This window comes from Acinonyx jubatus, chromosome D2, assembly GCF_027475565.1.
Source record: "Acinonyx jubatus isolate Ajub_Pintada_27869175 chromosome D2, VMU_Ajub_asm_v1.0, whole genome shotgun sequence".
In the NCBI taxonomy this organism is placed as follows: domain Eukaryota; kingdom Metazoa; phylum Chordata; class Mammalia; order Carnivora; family Felidae; genus Acinonyx; species Acinonyx jubatus.
The window spans coordinates 66,734,590-66,756,348 of record NC_069393.1 but is presented as its reverse complement, the minus strand read 5'-3'; the positions used below and the strand labels follow the sequence as shown (position 1 = coordinate 66,756,348).

Sequence of the window (21,759 nt, the reverse complement as noted above, 5' to 3'; positions counted from 1 at the left end):
AGCATTTTTGCTCATGTAGCTTATTACCCATGGAGGCATTGAAAGTCCTAGAGAGCCAGAGGGTGGGGACCAGGAGACAAAGGGTCCACCACCAAGATGGACACAGGAGCCAGTTCCAAGAAAAGTTGCTTCCCTTAAGGGCATAAGGCAATGGTCCACACAGGCATGTGGAAGAGCTAAGGAACCACAGTGAGGTGCTCAGAGTATGGGGCCCATGGGGAGTCCGGGAGGCTTGGAGCAGACCCCATGGGTGGTTTCTCCCATGTCACCCTCTTCATTCCTATCCAGGGTCAGAGTCCCTTTCAAACCCAACACCTCAAGCATACTAACAACCAACCATTCCATGAAGGAACACTACTGAAAGCTTTCTGAGCCAGGGGCTGTGCTAAGCCCTTTGTATGTATTACCCCTTTGTATGTATCAGCTCCATTTGACAGAGGAAGAAACTGAGACACTTTGGTGTCTTCCCCCCCCCCCTTAACTCCTCAACCTGCCATCCGATACAATAACCCCTAACAACGTGTAGCTAATGCGCTAATGAGCCCTCTTGTGTGGCCAGTTTGACCTGGAATGCCTCGTAAGTGCAGAATGCACCGCAGTTCAAGCAAAGTATGAGGAAAAGAAGGCAAACTACCTCATTGACAATTTTTATATTGATTACATGCTGAATTGATAATATTTTAGATATGTTGGATTAAGTAAAATATATTATTAAATTTAATTCCAACTTTTTTTTTTTTTTTACTTTTTTAATGTGACTACTAGACATTTTTAAATTACATATATATCTCACATTATATTTCTAGTGAGCAGCACTGCTTTGGGACCTAAGTTAAGGGGAACCGGCCATGGCACACATGTGAGTCAGGCCAGACCCTGTGTATGACTGACACTCGTTTCACATACACTTTCTTTTATTTATTTATTTATTTTTTTTTTAATTTTTTTTTCAACTTTTTTATTTATTTTTGGGACAGAGAGAGACAGAGCATGAACGGGGGAGGGGCAGAGAGAGAGGGAGACACAGAATCGGAAACAGGCTCCAGGCTCCGAGCCATCAGCCCAGAGCCTGACGCGGGGCTCGAACTCACGGACCGCGAGATCGTGACCTGGCTGAAGTCAGACGCTTAACCGACTGCGCCACCCGGGCGCCCCTCACATACACTTTCTGAGTGTGTATGTGATTCGCAGCCAGCTTCGGGTTGTATCCAAACATGCATTAGTTGACTCTCCCTCTGGGTCCCTTCTCTCTCCTGGGCCCCGAGCACTGGGAAGGCAGGCCCTTGGGGTAAGTGCCAGGGCGGGGCACCAGGGGCCTGGCACGGCCTCTGCCAGGGTCAGCAGAGGATGATCGTGGTAAGGACACAAGTGAAGTCCTCACCAGGCCTCCTCAGGCAGAGAAGCTGGGTGGCCAACGAGGCCGCGGGAGGCCTCAGCCAGCTCAGCTGGGGACAGGACCCAGGGATACTCTGGGCTCCGCGCTTGGGGCCCAATCCTTGCCCTCGCCTCCCTAGACCTGTTCCTCTGCGTCTGCCTGCCCTGTTCTGAGATAGAAAAGGTGATGGGCTAGGACAGTGGCCTAGTGAGGGGTTGCCCTCCCTCCCCGCCCTTCCAGTTCATCGGACAAGCAGAGTGTGAGAACGAGACAGGGCCGCAGCCCACTCACCTCCAGAAGATGTCACGTGCCACCCGGACAGACACACACAGGGCGTCAACAGGCCCCCAGGGGAAGACACACCAGCAGGACAACAAGCAGTCTGCTGTTTCCCCCGCAGTGGCCAGCGCTGTGCTGAGCACAGGGTGGGACTCGGCCTTCTGGAGGCGGGATCCGGCCGAGGAGAACTGAGGCAGAACGTTCCCCCCTACTCAGCATGGAGCTCCAGCCAGGGGGCCCCACACCCTGCACACGCCGTTCATTGCCTGGAACGGCCTCCCCACCTGATAGACCTCCCGCTCTGCCCTCACGTCTTGGCTCTGGCTTCTCCTCTGTGACACCACTGCCACCCTCCCACTGGTGGCAAAGGCCCTTCCCATCTCTGTCCCACTGGGTGGGTGCCCAGCTGGGTGCCAGCTGCCCCACCCCTGTGCTCACCAGGGGAGGATTAGAGACACTGGCCCTGCCCGGCTCAGCCGTGTCATGAAGGACACCAAACAAGCACTGCTTTATCTCAACCTTCCCTTTTTTATTCCAAACACGAAATAGAGAAGTTTTATCAAGCACATTTAATCACTGCTCTTCCTCCTCTTCTCTCATTACAAGGAGGGTGACTTAGGCCGTGTCCTTGGCAGGCTGGAACAAATGGGGATAAAAATTCAAGTCACTTCCCAACACACCCCAGAGTTCCTGCACCCTCACGTTGGCGCCCTCCATAAACCTTCCCCCAGCCTCTTCTGGGAGAAGGGGGCGGGGCCACACTGCAGAGCCACCCTGCGTCCCCGCCCTGTGGCGGCCCTGTGGGCTAACACGGGGCAGCCTGCTGTGTCTTGACTTGTCTGCTTCTATAGCCACTTCTATAACAGGAAGGTGAACAGAAGACTGTGGGAAAACAGATGATGGAGGGGCAGATTCCATGTGGGGGTCAGGGAAGACTTTGCAGAGGAAGGGACTTGTAGGGCTGGGTCTAAAAAGTTAAGAAGAAAGGGAGAGATGTTCCGGACAAGGAGCTCTAAAAGAACATGTGTTGATAAGACTGGGGAGAAGAGCTGACCCTGAATTTGAAGGGCCACATGTGTTGTTGCCGGCGGTGCGGAGCTGGTGTCTATTTTGTAGGAAGCTCACGGTGGAAGCCGAACGGAGGCCAGAGCATTCTGGAGTGTGTAGGGCTCTGTGACAGACACAGCATACCGGACTCCTGTATGAGACCATGGACCTCTTAACCTTTTATTTTAAAAGTTTTATGGCTATAGACTGGCCGAGTAGCGGTGAGGAAATTTAACCCCCAAATAGGGGAGAGAACAGGTGCTACCATTCCTCTGTTCCATGCCCATGGTAGGTATTACTAATCAATCACAGCGCCATTTCCTGCTGAGTCTGGTCTCAGCCATAGATTTCTTCCCAAGGCAGAGCTCCGGGTCACCACCCCCCATTTAGCTGAGGTGGCACATGAAAAATCAGGTATATTTGCCATTCTTGTCCCAGGAAAATAAAACCGAACATTGACATTAGGCTAAAGCAAGCAGCACCAGCTAGGAGAGCTTAATGTAAAAGTCCCCAAGAAGTATTCAAAATAAATACAAGGTGTTGGTGGAGAAGAATCAAGTTCACAACCTTGAGAAAGTACTTTTAAAAGAAGTACCTCGGGATTAATTTTCCTACAAAGCGGCAGAATCACACAGTAATCATCACGCACCTGTCTCTCTCTCTGCCACACACTTGGAAATTAGAAGCAATTTTCAAGTCCTCACCATCACAGGGCTTGCCTTCCAATTTCCCCTTTCGCCTGCAGAACGAGAAGAGAGTTGCAAAGTCTGATGTAAACAAGAAATCATCTAGTTGGGGTTCCCGGAGGGTGCAGGGGGCAGGGTAGCCATCTGCCTTATCTGGCCCAAGAAGGCCACTCTTCCCTTGGCTAGGAAAGAAGTGAGGATCCATCCAAGCCCTTCCCCCCTGCCCTTTCCCCCTGGAGAATTCCAGAATGCCAGTAGGACTTAAGTTCTGAGGACGATTTGGGCTTTGTGCCCCAGCTGCCAGTCAGCTTCCCCGTGGCCTTTGGCAAGCAAATGGGACAAGCAAATACCACGTTGGCCTTTTGATCCTCCCTTCTCTGTACTTGACCCTTGCCCAGGGCCTGCCTTTTCTTCTCCCGCTTCCTCTGCCCCACCCCAAGAAGCAGAAGGAAAGATATGGTCCTGGTGTTTCAGACCCCCATATCCCCAGAAGAGAACAGCCTGCAAGGTGCTGTGTGAAGGGGCCCCGCCCCCTTTCCTTGCTGGGCACTGTGAATAACCACGTATTTGCTTCCCTCTCACTTTGGTGTACAAAACCCCATTGGGTCCCTAACAGGCTGACAACCCCATCGCCTGGCTGGGCTTATTACACATGCTAGTTCTCTGACCTAAGGAGGGGTGGATTCTGCAAACCCTACCAGGACCCCTCAGTCAGGGCCACTCCATGCAATAGAAGGCTCATCCATCATCACCGATATAGCTGTAGGTCACCCAAGGGAGGCTCTTTCCAGACCAGGGCAGGGTCCCTGGCCAACCTGGGGCTAAGTCCTTAACCTGAACCTCAGTTTCCTCCTCTGGAGAAATGCGGGCTCTAACAACCGATGCTGCAGGCTTGTCCTGAGGATTAAAGATGGTGTGCAGTACAAGGCAATAATAGGGTACCGGGCACACACAGCAGGGGCTTCGCATGTGCTGGCTGTGTTGTCCGGGCCTCAGTTCACTCGCTCTAGGAGTGTCCAGGTAACAGGAGCGCTAGCTGGACGGCCCTCGTAGCCCATGGGGACGCCCAGACGCTTAGAGTCATCACACGTTCTTAACAGTGGCAGGGAGGTTGCTGTTCCAGCAAGAAGTAAAGTGTGAAGCGTTGGCACGCGGGGGAGCCAGGCCAGGCCACCCCTCCTGCCCACGGTCAGCCCTCGGGCCTGTTAAATTACAAGCAGATCCTGGCAAGAAACTGGCTCAGCCTCTGCCTCGGGGTCAGTGGCCTTCAGGGCACACACTCACTGGCCCACTTCCCTGGGCCACCTGAATTCCTGATGGGGCCTGTTTTCTTCTCACGTGACCAGGTGAGCTCCAGCACTTCCTGCAACATCTGCCTGGTACGGGCTGGGGCTGCACATGCTTGGTGAATGACATCAAAGCAGGAGAATGCGTGCCCGGCACCCCTCTTTCCTCCCCTTTCCAGTTTTCCTGCTTCTGACCAGGCTCCAGACAGAGACCCCTGCAACCCTGGTGGAAGGCGGTTCCCGCTTCCCATGGAGGGCCCTCCGTCGAGAGCCCACAGCAGTCCCTTGGGCCCTGAGGCCTGTGCTGCCCTGGAAGGTACCAAGCAGAGCTGGCTGCCCCAGGCTGGCAAATATTTAGGTGCCCCTTAAACACTGACTCCTCCGGGGCACCTGGGTGGCTCAGTCCGTTAAGCGACCAACTTTAGCTCAGATCATGACCTCACAGTTCGTGAGTTCAAACCCCGCACTGGGCTCCCTGCTGTCAGTGCAGAGCCCACTTTGGACCCTCTGTCCCCCTCTCTCTGCCCCTTCCCTGTTGTACTCTTTCTCTCTCAAAAATAAATGAACATTAAAAAAAAAAAAAAAAAAAAAAAAAGCCTAACTCCTCTATAATGCAGAAGAGATCAGGGAGGACCCAGGTGGTAGTCCTCAGCCTCTCCTCCCCTGCCCTAAACCATTCAGCTCTGGCCCCAAATGTACCCAGGAAATTGAAAGCTCACCAGAGAGTTGTCTCCATCCAGTGTAGGGACCATCTTACACATTCAGCGTGCACCACTGACAACACTCCCTATCCCAAAGAGCTTATCCAGAAAAATCTTCCAATATTCATAGGACTTTCCCTGAAAGCAACTCTGTTAAATATGCCTCATCATATGACATTTCCAGTGGGGTTTCTGTGTCCCCTCTTACAGATGGGGCTCTGGGCAGCTGCCTGGCTGGCCACGTGTTAATATTGCTAAGGTCCCGAGATAATTCCCTTCTTAGAAACCCAAGTGATTGCACAGAAACCCCAGGTCAGTTCCCAGCCCCTTGCAGCTGTGTTTCCTCTTCGTCCTGTACTGCTGAAAGGACAAAGCGGCCTCTTGCTCCATCCAGAATCAAACAGAGACGTCAAAGCAGGCATGCATCTATCTGTCTGTACCATGACTATTTAAAGAACTTCCCACCCAGCCTACTTGTTAGCATGTTGAAAGATAGAGAAGACGGGGCCCCTGCAATGAGGACAGGGCAGAATGTTGAGCAAGATATATAGAAAGACAGTATGTCAGCAGTGAGAAACAATAGTATCATTAATATTACTAATAGCTGCCATTTATTGAGCACGTAATACATGTCTGGCTCTGAACTCACACTTAACATATCCCATTCCAGCCAGCCTATAAAGGGAGTTTATTATCCCCATTTTACAGCTGGGGAGACTGTGGCACAGAGAAGATAAGTGACCATGTAGACACTCAACCAGTAAATGGAAAAACCTGTTTGCACACATAGGTTCGTCTGAACCCCTGGCCCGTCAGTCACTACCCCTCTCTTTGTGGACAGCAGTCCTGGCTCTGTTGCTTCCTATCTGGTGGAGCCCTGGGCCCACCTTTCCACCTCTGTTTCCTCAATTGTGGTATGAGAATGATCCTGTGATTGGTTACTAGTACCTGCCACAAGCATGGGATGAAGGAGGGGTGGCACCTGTTCTGTCCCCTGTTTGGGGATTAAATTAAATTTCCTTACCCCTACCTGGCCACTCTGTAGTCATAAGACCTTTAAAATAACAGGTCAATGGTCTTATACAGGAGTCCAATATGCTGTGCCCAGCACAGAGCCCTACACGTTCCAGAATGCTCTGGCCTCTGCTCAGCTTCCACTGTGAACTTCCTACAAAATAGACACCAGCTTCCCACCGCCAGCAACAACACATGTGGCCCTTCAAATTCAGGGTCAACTCTTCTCCCCAGTCTTATCAACACATGTTCTTTTATAGCTCCTTGCGACCGCCGGTGATGTTCCCTGGAACATCTCTCCCTTTCTTCTTTTTTATTTAGACCCAGCCCTGTATGTCCCTTCCTCCGTGAAGTCTTCCCTGACCCCCACAAGGAATCTGCCCCTCCATCGTCTGTTTTCCCACAGTGTTCTGTTCGTTTCCCGCTCATAGTAATGGACATATAAAACAGTGCAAAAAAAGCCTTCATAAACTGCAAAAGACCATGACCGCCCAGCGTCTCCTAGTGTTCTTGTTGAATCAGAGTGAATTCTTCCGAGGGAGAAAGGCACCCCTTTCACTCCTCGCAGCCTGGAAGGCCCCGGTTCCTCCTCTTCTCCTTGGAGACGCTTTATGAGATAAACAAGCCCTGTGTCAAGCCCCAGTCATGCCACCTTCAGGCTCCTTGAACCCTAAGTCCTGATGCTCCACCGCTCACGTGTGCTCCCCCCACCCCGTGACTCAGTGCAATCACACAGCTACATGCGAAGCCAGGTTGCACAGGGCCCAACATGGGGAGATGGCTGGATTTTTCCCACGTGAACAAGTAACACAAGATATGAAAATAGAAAGGGACAGGAAATTCGACCCAACTGCTGATTGGTTTCACTTATAGCTAAAAAAGAGAACGGGGTTTTAAGACCCGGGCAAAATCAACAATGAATTGGCTTGTGGGGAGGAAAAGAGAAGGCATTTTCTTGAGCTACAGGGACTAAAAATAGTGTGAGGTTTTCCAAGAGGCTGTAGTGGCACTTCAGGATGTGGCTATGAAGCATTTATTTCAACTGATATTGGCACACTCAAAGCCAAAGCCATTCACAGTGTGTCTGCTCACCAGGCCCTGGGAGCAGAGAGTTGGAGCCTATTTGAATCTCAGGCCTCTGCTCCCGGCCAAGCCCCTCCCCAGAACACCGCCATGGCCCCCGTGCCCTGGGTTCTAGCTACTCCCCTAAGCAGCATTTTCCAAAGTTTTTTTGCCAAAGCACCCCCAACAGCAGAGGAGAAATTACAATGGGGTGGGAGGGTCAGATCTAAGACTTGCCTATAGAGGCTACCACAGCACAAAATTTCCTCCAAATCTCAGTCTTATCCCAAAAATTCATGAAAATATCCCCTACAAAAAAAAAAAAAAAAAAAAAAAAGCCAACTTTGTGTTAGCATTTAAAAATCAGTTTGCTCCCCAATCTTACTCCAGAAAGGAGGGTCATGTTTATCCTGGGACATCAAGCATCCCCTGGCTCAGCACCGCCAGTGTGTGGTGCCCCACAGTGACAGAACAAAAGCCTTCGCTGAGAACCTCAGCCTCAGAGTTCCTTCAGCCACTGAAGGAAATCATTCATTCACCCATCAAATGCATTTATTCATTCAACAGGTATTTACTAGGATCTTTTTTTTTTAATTTGAGAGTGGGGGAGGGGCAGAGAGAGAGAGAGAGAGAGAGAGAGAATCTTAAGCATGCTCCACACTAAGCACAGTACCCAACATGGAGCTTGATCCCATGACCCTGGAATCATGACCTGAGCTGAAATCAAGAGTTGGATGCTCAACCGACTGAGCCACCCAGGCACCCCTGGGCTCCTTTTAAATGCCTAGACCTTGGGATAAAGCAAGAAGGATTCCAGCCCTTCAGGAACTGTCCCAGGGGGGAAACAGACAAGGACAGGAGGCATTGCATAGCTCCTCAAAGAGTGTTCCAACAGGGAATAACCATGGAGGCTCTGGAAGCAGAGAGGCAGGGATCAGGGAAGCGTTCTTTCCATGGACAGCATAAGCCAGACTGTACTCCAGCCTAGCAGTTAAGGTCTGTGTATCCCTGGGCAAGCCAGTTAACCACTCAGTTTCCTCATCTATGAAATGGGTGCAACAGCTTCATACAGTTTTCATGGGGATTATATGAGTTATATAGTACAACATGCTTCAGACTAAGTGTTCAATAAATATTATCTATTAAACTAAGGGCTGAGGAATGGATGGAATTGGGTGTGGGGATGAGGCAGAGATAAAGGAGGAAGGAGGGGAAGAGTGTGTTCCAGACAGACTGAACAACATGTTTAAGAACAGATATTCAATCAATATTTGTTGAACGAATAATCTTTAAGGGAGAGTAATGCAATCTTGGGAAGCCACACCCTTTATCTATTGTTTCCTGATAGGTCTGCAGAGGTGTCCTCGAGTGGCACCTGGGCCAGGCACCCACAGGCAAGCCCGCTGCACCTTTCCAACCAGAGTGTCAAATTCCTAAGGGCAGAGATTGACCCCTCTTGGGGTCCTCTAGCCCTGAGCCTTTGACCCCTTCCCTCAGGGTGACCAGTTCTTCTCTGTTCCCTCCATCACTTCCATCCTAGGGAAAGGCCTTGGCCAAGATCTTTGGAGAGAGCTCACAGGTGACCTGAGAAAAGCAGGGGGTGGGGGAGGGGGCGGTGCAAAGAGCCCTGAACTTGTAGTTAGGGGCTCTGGATTCAAGTCCTTGCTCTGCCAGCTGGCAGCCCCATGGCCTTAGGTGAGTCACATAGGATACCAGTGCCGAGGGCACGCTGGGCTCCTATGATGAGCAGGTTCGGGGAGGGGGACAGGTGATGCAGTAGGATAACCAACCATCCTGGCTTCCACGGGCCTGAGAGGTTTCCTGAAATTTAGGAAAAATTTCAGCGTCAAAACCAGGAGTCTTGGGCAAACAGGGTGAGTCGGTCACTCAAAGCCTTGCTTCTCCCCTGCCATGTTTTACCCCACTCCCCTTCCCCAGGCCCGAATCACAAGTCAGCGCAGAGCCACACTGAGCCCTCTGGCTTCAAGGCTGAGCGGTGGGACCATGTCAATGCAGAAGGAGGGAGGAAAAGGAAGAACGAGACTTTGGTGTTGCCGCCATGATGTTTCTACACTGGAGGCTAGGACTCAATCCACTGTCCAAGGTGGCCCACTGTCCAAGGTCTGTGCCAGAGTCTCTCAGAGATTTAATGTAGGGCAAAAACCAGGCTAGCTGGGGTGTCTACAGGACCAGAGAGCAGCGGGGGGCTGGTCTGTGCTGCTCTCTAAAGGGTTGGCGTGATGGAGTTTATAACCTGGTGGCACAGAGCCCATTGCTACTCCCCGCAAGAGTTAACTGGGCTGATCAACCTGATGCTGACCCACTCGCCAAAAAGTAGGCAAGAGGCTGCAGGCGGGTGCTCTCCACTGAGTCCCAACCCCATTCACACCAGTAAACCCAGCAGAGCCTCCGGGGACCTCTACTCAGACCCCCATTGTGTGCCCTGCCATCGAGATCACAGCAGGCTCCCTGCCATCCCATTGGAGACATCTTGTGTTTTCAATTTCAAGTCCCCATTTACGTCCTGGTTCGGGCTTGAATGCCAGGCTATATTAGGTCATGCTGAGCCAGGCCTGTCGTGCTTTCTCATTAGCTGCATCACATCGTATTTTTAGGGGCGGCCAAGACTGAGACAATGCCAGAGGGCTGCTTTTCTTCCCGAGTCCCCAAGCACCACTTCCATAAAAATTTCACACTTGAAGGTCCTAGGGCCCCCATGGTTCCTGCTGCAGTTTAGGAAGGACTCAGCTCTGAGAAGAGGAGCAAGTGACTAGATAAATTGGAAGCAACAAGAGACAAGGTCCCTCTGCCTGTTTTTCCATCCACTGAGCCACCTACACTCACTGCCCCAAAGCCCAGCTGAGCTCCTGATTTCTCATGGCCCACTGCAAAGGGACAAAGATTCAAGACTCCTGTGTGGACCAGACTGCCTTCCTCAGAGCAGCCTTCCCTGTCCCCCTGTCCTCTGCAGACCCCCAGCACCGCAGCATGGGATCACCTGCTTTGTGGCAGGAACATTACAGTTTGCAAAGTGCTGCCCCATTCACGGTCGCATCTGACTTACCTGCAGGGGTGATGGTAGGATACCGAGTTTACAGATGAGGAAGCTGAGACAAAGCAAAGGGAGATGATGTGCCCAAGTCATGGGGATAGTAAGTGGGGGCACCGGGGCCTCTCACAGAGCCTGGGGCTCGGCTCAGAAGCCAAGGCCCGGCTGCCTGTTTAAGGCCACACACTTGGTAAGCAAGGAAAAGCTGTCATTCATGGGCTTCTCTCCCTGAAGCACACTGCTCACTGCTGGAAGGGAGGAGTCCTACAAGTGCCTGGGCCCTCTGTGCTTCTCTCCTGCTCAGGACATCTTGTGCCAGGAGAGTCACCATCCCCAGGGCTGGGCCTAGGACAGCAGAGACAGAGGAAGTGCTCCCTGTGACTTTCTGCCTGTGACTGGCCCCTATTCCCATTCAACTTTAAGTCACCCTCTCTTGCTCTGTGTCTCTCACACAACATACACACATGCACGTAGGCGAGTCTGGGATCCAGCATCTAAGAGAACCCTCCAGGCCATCTCAGATTGGAGGAGGAGGGCAAGGCTATTCCTCTTGTTCTTCCCTGGTCAACAACCGAGCACAGGGCCTGAGGGTGAAGGGTGGCTCCCAGAGGGGGACTATTGGTCACACTGGGGCAGAGGTAGTAGGGATGAAGTCCCATTTCAATGCAGCTGCTTTGGAAACAGGGCTGGGATCTACAAGATCTCTGTGCTCATGAGATCTTTATGATAAGGCTGCAGATGATAGAGGGTCAGGGACCAATTCCAGATGCCTTCCACACTCTCTGCCCAAGAAGGGCAAGGGCAAGCCCTTTGTCCACTGCTCTTTGGCCAGTAGCCCTGCCATGTTATTCACACCTCATGGTTTAGGACACAGACCACTAACAGGACTGGCCTAGGGGAAGTGTACCACAACAGCAGGTCAATTCACCTTGTTTACGAGGCTGTGGTCACTTCTGCATCCATGTCCCCAGCTTAACTTCAAGTTACAAGCCCAGGCTCACTTTACTGGGGGCTCAGTGCAGCCAATGGGGCACATTAACACAGACTAGACAATGGTGGAGGAGTTAACTTCCTTCTGTCACCGACCACTTCCCTTCTCTTTCGGCCACCCGACCTACACCTCCCCTCCCACGTCTAACTGCTCTCCTCAGGCTCTTTCTTCACACTCATTGACCATCACCTATCCCCATGGCAGAAAAGATCCTAGGGTCAACAAAGCCATACCAAATACCCTCCTTATGCAGGGCACTGTGATAGATGCCAAGTGGGGGCAGGAGAGGTTGCTTTGTAGAGAAATAAGGCACAGCCTTGACCCACCCAGCCATTTCAGGTTAGTTGGAGAGAAAGGAAAGGCATACATAGACCCCACCACCACCACCACCTCAAATAACATGGCAAGATAAAGATCTAGGATTCATCCCACTAGGTGGTAGAATTAAGCAGTCTGGAAAGATCATTAGTGGGGGGATAGAAACATAGAGGAATGGGTGGAGCTGGTGACACCCCAGCTTGTCTCGGAAAGACAAGATGAATGAATGTGGACTTCAGACTTTTCTCTTTCTGGTATGGCATCACTTATAAGGAGCACAGAGTACATACTCTTGACCACAACACTCTTTAATTTCTCACTGGACTCACATTACACACAACTGATTTACAGACATAAAATGACATAAGATTCATGCCCAATCACCAATGCACAGTTTCGAAGTCTCACATCTATACAAGTGTGTAAAGAGGCAGAACGTAAGGACACAAAGCTAGAAGCCCAAACCACCCACGCTCTTAGCTCATATGGTTTCATTTTGCCAACCAGATCAAAGAAGAATATCCCCAAAACTCAACAACAACAAAAAAATGCATCCACATTTCAACAATATCTAAACCCAGTTCCTGGAAGGTTTAGCCATGAAATAAATCAGAGTGACAACAGCTCCTGTTTGGGGACAGTTGGGATTTGGGCCATGAACTTGATTGCTTTTGGTAATGATGACTGTGTCAGACAATTTGCTCAGGCAGGAAACTGCTGTGAGAACAACTGTTCTGTCCTCATCAGAAACACATGAAGGGTAAACTCGACCCCAGAACTGGAAGTCCAGGTGACCAGGAGTCTTCTGCCTCCTACTCACAGCACGAAAGAATTCCAGGAATCAATGAATGACTGACAGCTCCTCCCAACTCATCTGAGGAGTTGTACCCCTAGCCCCATATACGTGGTCTGTAGGCTCCCATAGCATGTGGGCTATGAATCTCTGAATTTGGAGTGATGGCCTCCACACAAATTCAAAGAACTATGTAAGGCTGTTGAAAACCAAGAGCAGTGTCAACACAGTTGGAACTGCAGAACTGATCAGAACATAAGGACCAAGTGGCACCTACAAAAGAAGTAAAACAAAACAAGTAAGCTCACTTCAAAGTCATGCAACCTTTGAGAATATGGATGAGGTGATTTTGACCCAAAGATCACAGGGCTCTATCCATTAGGTTTTTGTTGGTTGCAAGTGACAGAAAATCTGTCACTTTAAGCCAACTGAAATTTTTTTTTTTTTTAAATCTAGAGGTAAGTCTTATTTCACACACATCTGAATTAAGGGCTAAATTGGCATCATCAAGGCTCCATCTCTTTCAGAGCTCTTCTAACTACCATGGTCCCTCCCAGGTGACAGATGGACTCAACAGGGCCAGTCAAAACGTACACCTACTTCTCTCCCAACAATTCCAGCAAACGTCTTCTGGCATCTCACTGGTTCTGACTAATTCAAGGATGGGACCATAACTGCCATCATCTGAATGTTCATGTCCCCCTCAAAATTTGTATGTTGAAATCCTAACCCCCCATTGTGATGGTAGGGGAGGTGGGGCCTTCACAGGAGGTAGGGCCAATGGGAGGTGCTTAGGTCATGAGGGTAGAGCCCTCATGAATGGGATTCGAAAATCCCATTATAAATCAAATTATAAGAAGACAATCTTCTTATAAAAGAGACCTCAGAGAGTTCCTTGCCCCATCTGCCATACGAGGATAAAACAAAGTCTTCAACATGGAAGACAGTCCTCACCCAACCATGCTGGCACCCTGATCTTGAACTTTCCAGCCCCAAGAACTGTGAGAAATAAATCTCTGCTGTTTATAAGCCACCCTGTGTATAGTATCATAGTCTATGTAGCAAGGGACTGAATGGACTAAGACAATGACCTGGTCACCGCAGTTAGGGTAGGACATACGCTGTAGCCTACAGGTCTGGGCTTAGCTCCTATGACTACCTTGGAGCCCCACACCAACCCTGCAGACTAAGAGTGGTAAGAGGGAAGTGTCCAAACACAGACTGGGGTGGGGGGAGGCAGAGGAGGAAATGGGGTCTGGGGAGGCAAACCACAAATGTTCACCACAGGATTTATAATAAATAGATCAATTTTCACATGTTGACATCATCATACACATGACCTTGGTGAGCTACAAATAGAAACCATCACCTTTGTTCTCTCTGCTCCAGTGTAGAGAGATTCCTGGGAGTGTGCTGGGAAAGCTGGGGATACGAAGAAGGTCAAACAAAGTGTCCAACCCCATAAAGAACTTGGAGGTGATACCTAGCAAAGAGTACCCTGTATCTACTGCCCGCCTCCACTGTTACCATGGTCCTCCCCCATGAGGGCCGTGCAGGCCTCATCTGCAAAGCTGTGATCAGCAGAGTATGAGTCATGCCTGTCACCCTCCTAGGGACCGGGTCAGAGAGGCACGTCCAAGACGTTCTCTTATGCGTTGCTGGGACAGAGAGCAGTCATCACCATTACTGAGCAAGTATCATCATCATCAACATTATCAAGAACATCCAAGGCTCAGAAGACAACAGCATGTGCCAAATCCAAAACAAAACAAATTTAAAAATGAGAAAACGAGTGACCACATTGGTCACCTGGACAGCCAAGAGTTAGACGTGACAGTGTTGGGCAGGTGAATTGCAGTGAGTGGTTCAGGACCAATACCATGAACAGTGAGTTCATCCCAGGGCTGCGTGAAGATCAGTGAGAGTGATCAGAAGGCCCAAACCCTGCCAGGTCCAAGCCACATAATAGTAACCCAGAAGTGGCTACTCACGCATGCACAAAGTGCCCCTGACTTTGAGGCTCTCCCCTCACAGTCTCCACAGGGAGTAGCATGGAGTTGAGTCATCCAGAGAGCAAAATAAAGGCTGGGGTGTGCTCTTGTACACACAGGGGATCGCCATGAATGTGACTGTGACGCATAAACTGATTACTTCTAACCCCTTTCTTGTCCTTCCCCATTGAGTCAGGGCCAGTCTTACTGACTGAGCTGAAACCACCTTTCGTACATGGGCTAACAGCTGGCACAGGAACACCTGCTCCTCCCCCAACTTCATTGCTCTGAGTACAAACTTCTAGATCTGAGTTTTGTTTTGAACCCATCTGTGATGGTTAATTTTATGACGGTCAACTTGGCTATCTGGCTAGCCCCAGATACTTGGTCAAACATTGCTCAAGATGTTTCTGTGAAGGCATTTTTAGATGAGATTAACATTTAGATCAGTAGATTTTGAGTAAAGCAGTTAGCCTTCCATAATGTGGTGGGCCTCACCCAGTCAGTTGAGGGCCTCAATAGAGAAAGACTGACCTCCCCCAAGCAAGAGGGAATTCTGCCAGCAGACTACCTTTGGACTCAAACTACATCTCTTCCTGGGGCTTCCAGCCCACCAGCCTACCCTGCAAATTTTGGAATTGCCAGCCTCCACAAATGTGTCAGCCAATTCTCTAAAATAAATCCATATGATAAATGATGATACATACATGCATAAATACATTCATACATACATACATATGGAGAAAGAGAGAGATAAAACAGAGAGAGAAAGAAAGAAGAGAGAGAGATGATATAGAGAGAAAAACGTATACATGCACACATCCTGTTGTTTCTGTTTCTCTGGAGAACCCTGACTAAATATATCATCTCTCTGGGTTTAAAAGCTGAAACCCTTTCCACATCCCCAATTACTTATCCCACTGTCATACGAGATGTATATATATCATATATACCATATACCATATATAGTTATATCTATATAGCATACGCCATATATATACACACACACCTCCATCCCACAAGGCTCTGCACAAAGGTGTTCTCTCTGGAGGTCCCTCCATGACCCTCAGGCCCCAGAGTCTACACCTTTCAGGTCTGTCCACACACCCTGGCATACCTGCCTTCATTCTCTAGTCATTTCAGGCACCAAGCAGAACTGCAGCTCTTGGGAGGTCAGAAAACCCAAAGATGGCAGTTGATTCAGCCTTAGCCCAGAGAAGGAACCCTTTTACCAGATCCACCTCTGCTTAACGACCTTTAGGAGAGAGAACTTCATCAAGCTGGAGACAGGCTCTTCCCCAAAAGACGGTTGCCCCTATTCTCCAAGAACATAATCCGCTCCATCCTACCCAGCAGGCATGCCTATGAGGGGAGGGTCACACAGAGGGTGTGCCTATTTCATTCCTGACACTATGTATTCACCTCTGCACCCACCATTCCGTGTGTCAGCATGGCGCCCGATGGTCCCACCTACTGCCTTGACGCACCCCATCACATTAAGTGTCATTCACTCATCCATCTGACAAAGGTCTATTGGACACCAACTATGGGCTGGAAGAGCTTGGGACTCAGCAAGAAACCAAGTCCTTCGCCTGGTGGAACTCACACTCTCAGGGATAAAACATGATAAATATGTGGATACGACATGACAGCCCTGCAGCCATGACACTGTGGAAACAGGTAATGTCTTACCCCTTTTTCAGAGAAGGACACTGAAACCCTGGAAAATGAAACACCCTGTCCAAGGTCACAGAGACAGCCAGGAATGGAGCTACGGTGCTAGCCATGTCCATCTAACACCAACAACCAAGCTCCTCTTTCCTGGCTGCCAGAGACCTTGGGAGACCATGCAGGCAAGGGGGGAGGCGGGTGGGGAGTGCTGGAAGGGGAGATGTCTTCTTTCCAAAAGCAAAATGTCTGCGTTTCTCACGTTCTCCTCTTGCTTTACACCTGAAGCTCTTCTGACCAAGAGTTCCCTACGAAGCGGGCACAGTAGAGTTGTGAAGACACGAACCCTTGGCTCCAAACCCATTTAAACAAGTAGAAAGAGAGGCGAAAAGCTCCTCCCGCAGTGCCTGGAGGAGGAGGTGGGAAGCCCCGCTCTGCAGCACACGGAGCCCCTCACCATGCAGCCCCATGTGGGCATCTGCCACCTTCGGGGACAAGGAGGGATGTTGGCAGGGACTCAGACCCAAGGTATAAGCCCTGGGAAAATTGATGCCAAACCTCAGGCTCTTTCCTCTATTAAAATTAGAAAGTTGTGGCGTAGCTTGGCTTTCAAGTTTGGGTATGATTTCGAGAAGCAGCCAGGGGGAGAGTGTGCGGGGCGTTCTACGTGGAGAATCGCCTGAGCAGTTATGGAGGCAGAAACAAGAGTGTCAGAATCAGGAGACAGTAAAACTCACCTGCGGTACAACAAGGGGAGCAGGGAGACCTTGCTTTCGGGGCCGCCTCGCTACAGACCTTTGTGGTCATCATGGGTCTCGCGTGGTCCTCAGAGTTCATCCGGTCCCACTTTCTTGCTCTACTGAAGGCTGGAAAGAGAGAGTTAAGAGCCTGAGAGGTCAAATCTTTGTCACAAGTCACCCTAAAACAGTGGCTCTAAGTGCAGGGTGCTCGCCGACCCCCCCCCCCCCCGCCGCCGCCTCCGAACTGGCCAGCGCTGCACGGCCCAGCCCAGAGCGGCTTCACGAGCCAAGAACAAGCCTCCAGCTCCCACTGAAGTGGGAAAGGCTGGCACGCACGAGCCTCCAGCCTCTGCCAGGCACTGACTTGGGTAACCCACCCAAACACCAGCAACCATGATCTCCAGGTTACAATAAAAAAAAAAAAAAGAGGCTCGATGGTCTCTGCGGGGTTCCAATCAAAGCTACGTGATGGAACCAGGATCGGAATCACATCTTTCCAACCCCAGAGTCTTACCTTTAAAATGCCCTTCCCGGGGCACCTGGGTGGGTCAGTCGGTTAAGCTTCCAACTCTTGATTTCGGCTTAGGTCATGATCTCACGGTTTGTGAGATGGAGCCTTGTGTTGATCTGTCCACACAGAGCCTGCTCAGGATGCTCTCTCGTACTCTCTCTCTGCCCCTCCCCCACTGGTGCACACGCATGCTCTCTCTCTCTCAAAATAAATACATAAACTTAAAAAATAAAATAAAATAAAATAAAATAAAATAAAATAAAATAAAATAAAAATAAAAATAAAAATAAAATGCCCTTCTCAGGGACACCAGCCCATTCCCACCAAGACCTGGCACCCTCCCTGGGAACTCCTGAGAGAGACAGATCCCTCCCAAGCAAGGAAATGTTGAAAGTGTAAGCACTGGGTTTCAAGCAAACAAAGAAGTGGAAGATCTAGGAAAAGACCCCCCCCCCCCCCAGGAGCAGTGAGTTTGTAGCTGGGAGTTCTTGGGGCAGGCAGAGCAGACGGGGTGGGGGGGGGGGGGGGGTTGGGTCGAATCACAAGTTCCCCAAACTCCTTGCAAACAGAAGGCTTTTCTCCCGGAGACGCCTGGACAAGCCAGGCCCAGCAGCCAGCAGGGCCAGCCCCAGTGTTGGGGCTTTATCTGGACTCCGAGCAGAATCCCTGGGGTGCCGGATGCCTGCCAGCCCTCATCGGAGCTCACATTACAACCTAGGCTTCGGCAGTTGGGCAGTGCACACGGCCTGCGTGCGTTCCTCCCTGGCCTGTGGTACGCACCAGGCAGCCGAGGTTCAGAAACGGGAGGGTGCAGACGAGGCCTCACAGCCAGCCAGCCAGAGACGAGGCCTCTACGCAGCACCGAGGCGACTGAGTTCACCCTCCGAGGGGTGATTTCACGGAACCGTGAGCAGGAAGCTCTGAGCCCAGGAACCACTCTCTAAAGACAGAGAAATCCACGATGGGAGTGGGGGGATCGGAGGTGTACTTCACAAGCAAGGGTCCCCCTGAAATCCCAGCATCATGGTCTGCACAGAGGCTGGCACTGCCTTTGGGCAACCGTGGGGGAGGCAGGAGCCCTGGCTTCCCGAGTGTCCTGTCAGCACCCTGGTCAGGCCACTGTCACCTCTGGGTTACTGCCCGGCTCCCCCCCACTAGCCTCCAGGTGCAGTCAGAATGATCGTTCCAAACAAACAAAAAATCTGGAGGCTCCTGGGTGGCTCAGTCAGTTAAGTGTCCAACTTGGCTCAGGTCATGATCTCACGGTTTGTGAGTTCGAGCCCTGCATCGGGCTCTGTGCTGACAGCTCAGAGTCCACTTTGGATCCTGTCTCCACTCTCTCTCTCTGCCCCTCCCCCACTCACGCTCTCTCAGAAATAAATCAACATTTTAAAACAAAATCTGATTGTGCTCCTCTTCTCCCTAAAATGCCTCCAGTGGCCCCCCACTGACCTCAGGACAAATCTTTCCAGGTGGCTGTATGAGGGGCCCTGCCCTCTCCCGCTTCTCCACTCGCCTTTCGGCCTCTCACACCCAGTCCCACCGAAGTGGACTTTGTCTAGTAGCTGGAACATACGAGGTTTCCCCTCTCACCCCCACCATCTTTGCCAGACCCATTCTCGCCCATTCCTCCCTTCTCATCCTGCTGTCACTTCTCCAGGGACCCTCCTCTGATGCCTTAGCCCAGGCCGGGCCCCCTGGCAGTGAGGTCCCACCGCCCACTGCACCCCCCAACCCCATCACCCTCCTTAACCACTCCCTGCTGCCCGCTTATATCTGTCTCCTCCCTAAAGAAGTCTGGCAGAGCAAAGCCCTTCATCCTGTCTGGGGACAGCTCCCAAACAGAGTTGTTAAATAAATACGTGAATGAATGAAGAAAGGAATCTATCATTCACTAAAACTCCGTGCCTTCTCTGAGGCCAGGGCATAAAAAAGAATCGTTCAGTGAGTATCTTCCAAGAAGGAAGGCTATGGGGTACTCACAGGTGCTGAGTAAGGACCCACAGAATCCCTAGTGTACCCCACGGACAGGTGTGACCACCGACCCCTCCCCACCAGGCCCTGCCTCATGGCTCGCCACTGCTGGGCAGCTCAGAGTCTGCTTCTTGGCCTCCTATGTGGGGACCAAGTCACAGACATGAGGAGAGCCTAGAGAAATCTGGTCAACAGCCAGCTCCTCGGGTTCCCTAGGGCCGTCTCTCACCTGACTCACCAGCAGGCCAGGAGGATGGTGTGTGTGTGTGTGTGTGTGTGTGTGTGTGTGCGCGCGCGCGCGCGCGCGCGCACGCGCGCACATACCTCTGGGTGTCTGTGTGCATACACACTCTGTCATATTCGTAACAACCCCAACACAGAGTGGATGGAAAGAGGACCTGTGTTCTTCTTCTAGAGCCGCCCAGTGACCCAAGCTGCTAGCCCACGGCCACACTGAAGGAACCGAGCAGCTGGCCTCCCTCCAGTCTGTTCCCCAAAGTGGTGGCACTTGGCCGTTCTCAGGTGTCGGGTCCTACACTAGCTATTCCTGATTTTCCCCTCTGGCTACACAGCCCCTGCCGTCGTCCACCCTCTTCCAAGCCCTGGAAGGCTGTCCCCAGGAGCCGCTCCCTTACCCTTACTTTCTTCCGTGCTCTCTGTGTTGCGGCTAAGGGCAGCCATTCGGGTGTGGGAGTGAGAGCGGGGAAGGTACTGATTCTCGGGGTTCCCCCACCCCGTCCAGACAAGCTTTGACCATGGCTGCGGGGGACGGGGGGCCCCAGAACTGCGGTTCTAATGGTTTTGGTAACATCTCCCTCCCCTCACCCCTTTGGATAGAGGGTGCTAACAGCTCCCACTGTGCCCTCCCAAGGTCCTTCAGCACCGCTTGTGGGTTCCCCTTGCCTGCACCTTGTAAATAGTCCCCTTTCAATCTCTCTTTACTCACCTTCTCTGTGCGCCATCTTGTTTAGCTCAGATATAGATTCCAAAGAAGCCCCAAGTTCCTGCCTTTGAACAGCTGGAAAGAGCCTTAAAGCCCACTCCAGCTTGGCCTACCACCCCCTCCAGAACTCCCCGTAATGAAATAAATTCCCCCTTCCACGGAGAACAGGAGAGCCCGGCTGCTAAAAAAAAAAAAAAAAGAAAAAGAAAAAAAAAAAAGAAAGAAAAAAAAAAAAAAAGGCAGCTGGTAGAGGGCCGCCCGGGTGGCTCAGGCAGTTAAGCGTGGGACTTTCGATTTCAGCTCCGCATCGTGATCTCATGATCTCGCGCTTCTTCGGGAGATCAAGCCCCGCCCGCCGCCCCCTGGGGCTGTGCAATGACAGCAAGGAACCTGCTTAGGATTCTCTCTCTCTCTCTCTCTCTCTCTCCCTCCTTTCTTTCCCCTACCCCACTCAGGTGGCTGCGCACATGCGTGCACGCTCTCTCTCTCAAATGTAAAAACTTTTAAAAATTAATTAAAAAAATTAAAGAACACCTGCTAGAGAACCAGTGTTGGCCTCTCCCAAATGTCCACAGTCCGGGACATCTGGGTGGCTCAGTCGGTTGAGCGTCCGACTCCAGGTTCGGGTCATGACCTCCCAGTTCCCGAATTCGAGCCCCATATCAGGCTCACTATTGTCAGGACAAAGCCTGCTTTGGATCCTCTGTCCCCACCCTCCACCCCTCTCTGCCCCTGCCCTACTTGCACACTCACACTCTCTCTCTCTCTCAAAAATAAATAAACATTAAAAAAATTTTTTTAACGTCCACATTCCATCATCCCGTCCTCCTTCTAGCTCAGCTCCATTACCCTGGTAGGGAATCCACATTCCAGCATGGTGGGGGGGGGGGGGGGGCGGTGAGGAGGAGGAGACAAATCACAAGTTGGAGAGGGGCTAATTGTTATCAGAATCAATGACACACTACACTCCCCTTTAATTCTCTGTGTGACCTCTTCTTCCAGTACATACATGTTTGTCCTCAACTCCCCCGATGCTTCCACCCCAGGTCCTGGTGAGCAAAATATCCCTGTGAAAGAGGTTTTTAACCTGTTTGCACACAGAGACACGTGCACACACAAATACATTCATGTACACTCTCACACATGGACACACAGCCATTCACACTGTGTGCACACACACACAACTCACATGGGCACACATACACAGAGGTAGAGCCCACATTTGAGATTCACACCAAATTCTCACTTCCACCCCAAGCCTCAGTGAGGCTCACAACTCTTAGAGTCCCCAGCATCCCCAAGGAAAACCTATGGCTTGCCCCCAGCCCCGT

At 51.1% G+C, this 21,759-nt stretch overlaps 1 long non-coding RNA gene across 2 annotated transcripts; it reads right to left on the bottom strand.

Annotated features, from left to right (window-relative positions):
- Positions 1–1,169: 1,169 nt before the first annotated feature.
- On the bottom strand, positions 1,170–20,639 carry LOC113600291 (uncharacterized). Of its 2 annotated transcripts, XR_008292126.1 has the most exons (6): positions 20,432–20,639; positions 18,292–18,451; positions 17,515–17,627; positions 16,998–17,126; positions 3,351–3,440; positions 1,170–2,290 (listed from the first exon to the last, which is right to left on the bottom strand). It is a non-coding gene; the product is annotated as an uncharacterized LOC113600291 (long non-coding RNA). The 2 variants fall into 2 exon arrangements; XR_008292125.1 differs by lacking the exon at positions 18,292–18,451 and having other exon boundaries at positions 1,171–2,290.
- Between the last annotated feature and the right edge of the window lie 1,120 nt (positions 20,640–21,759).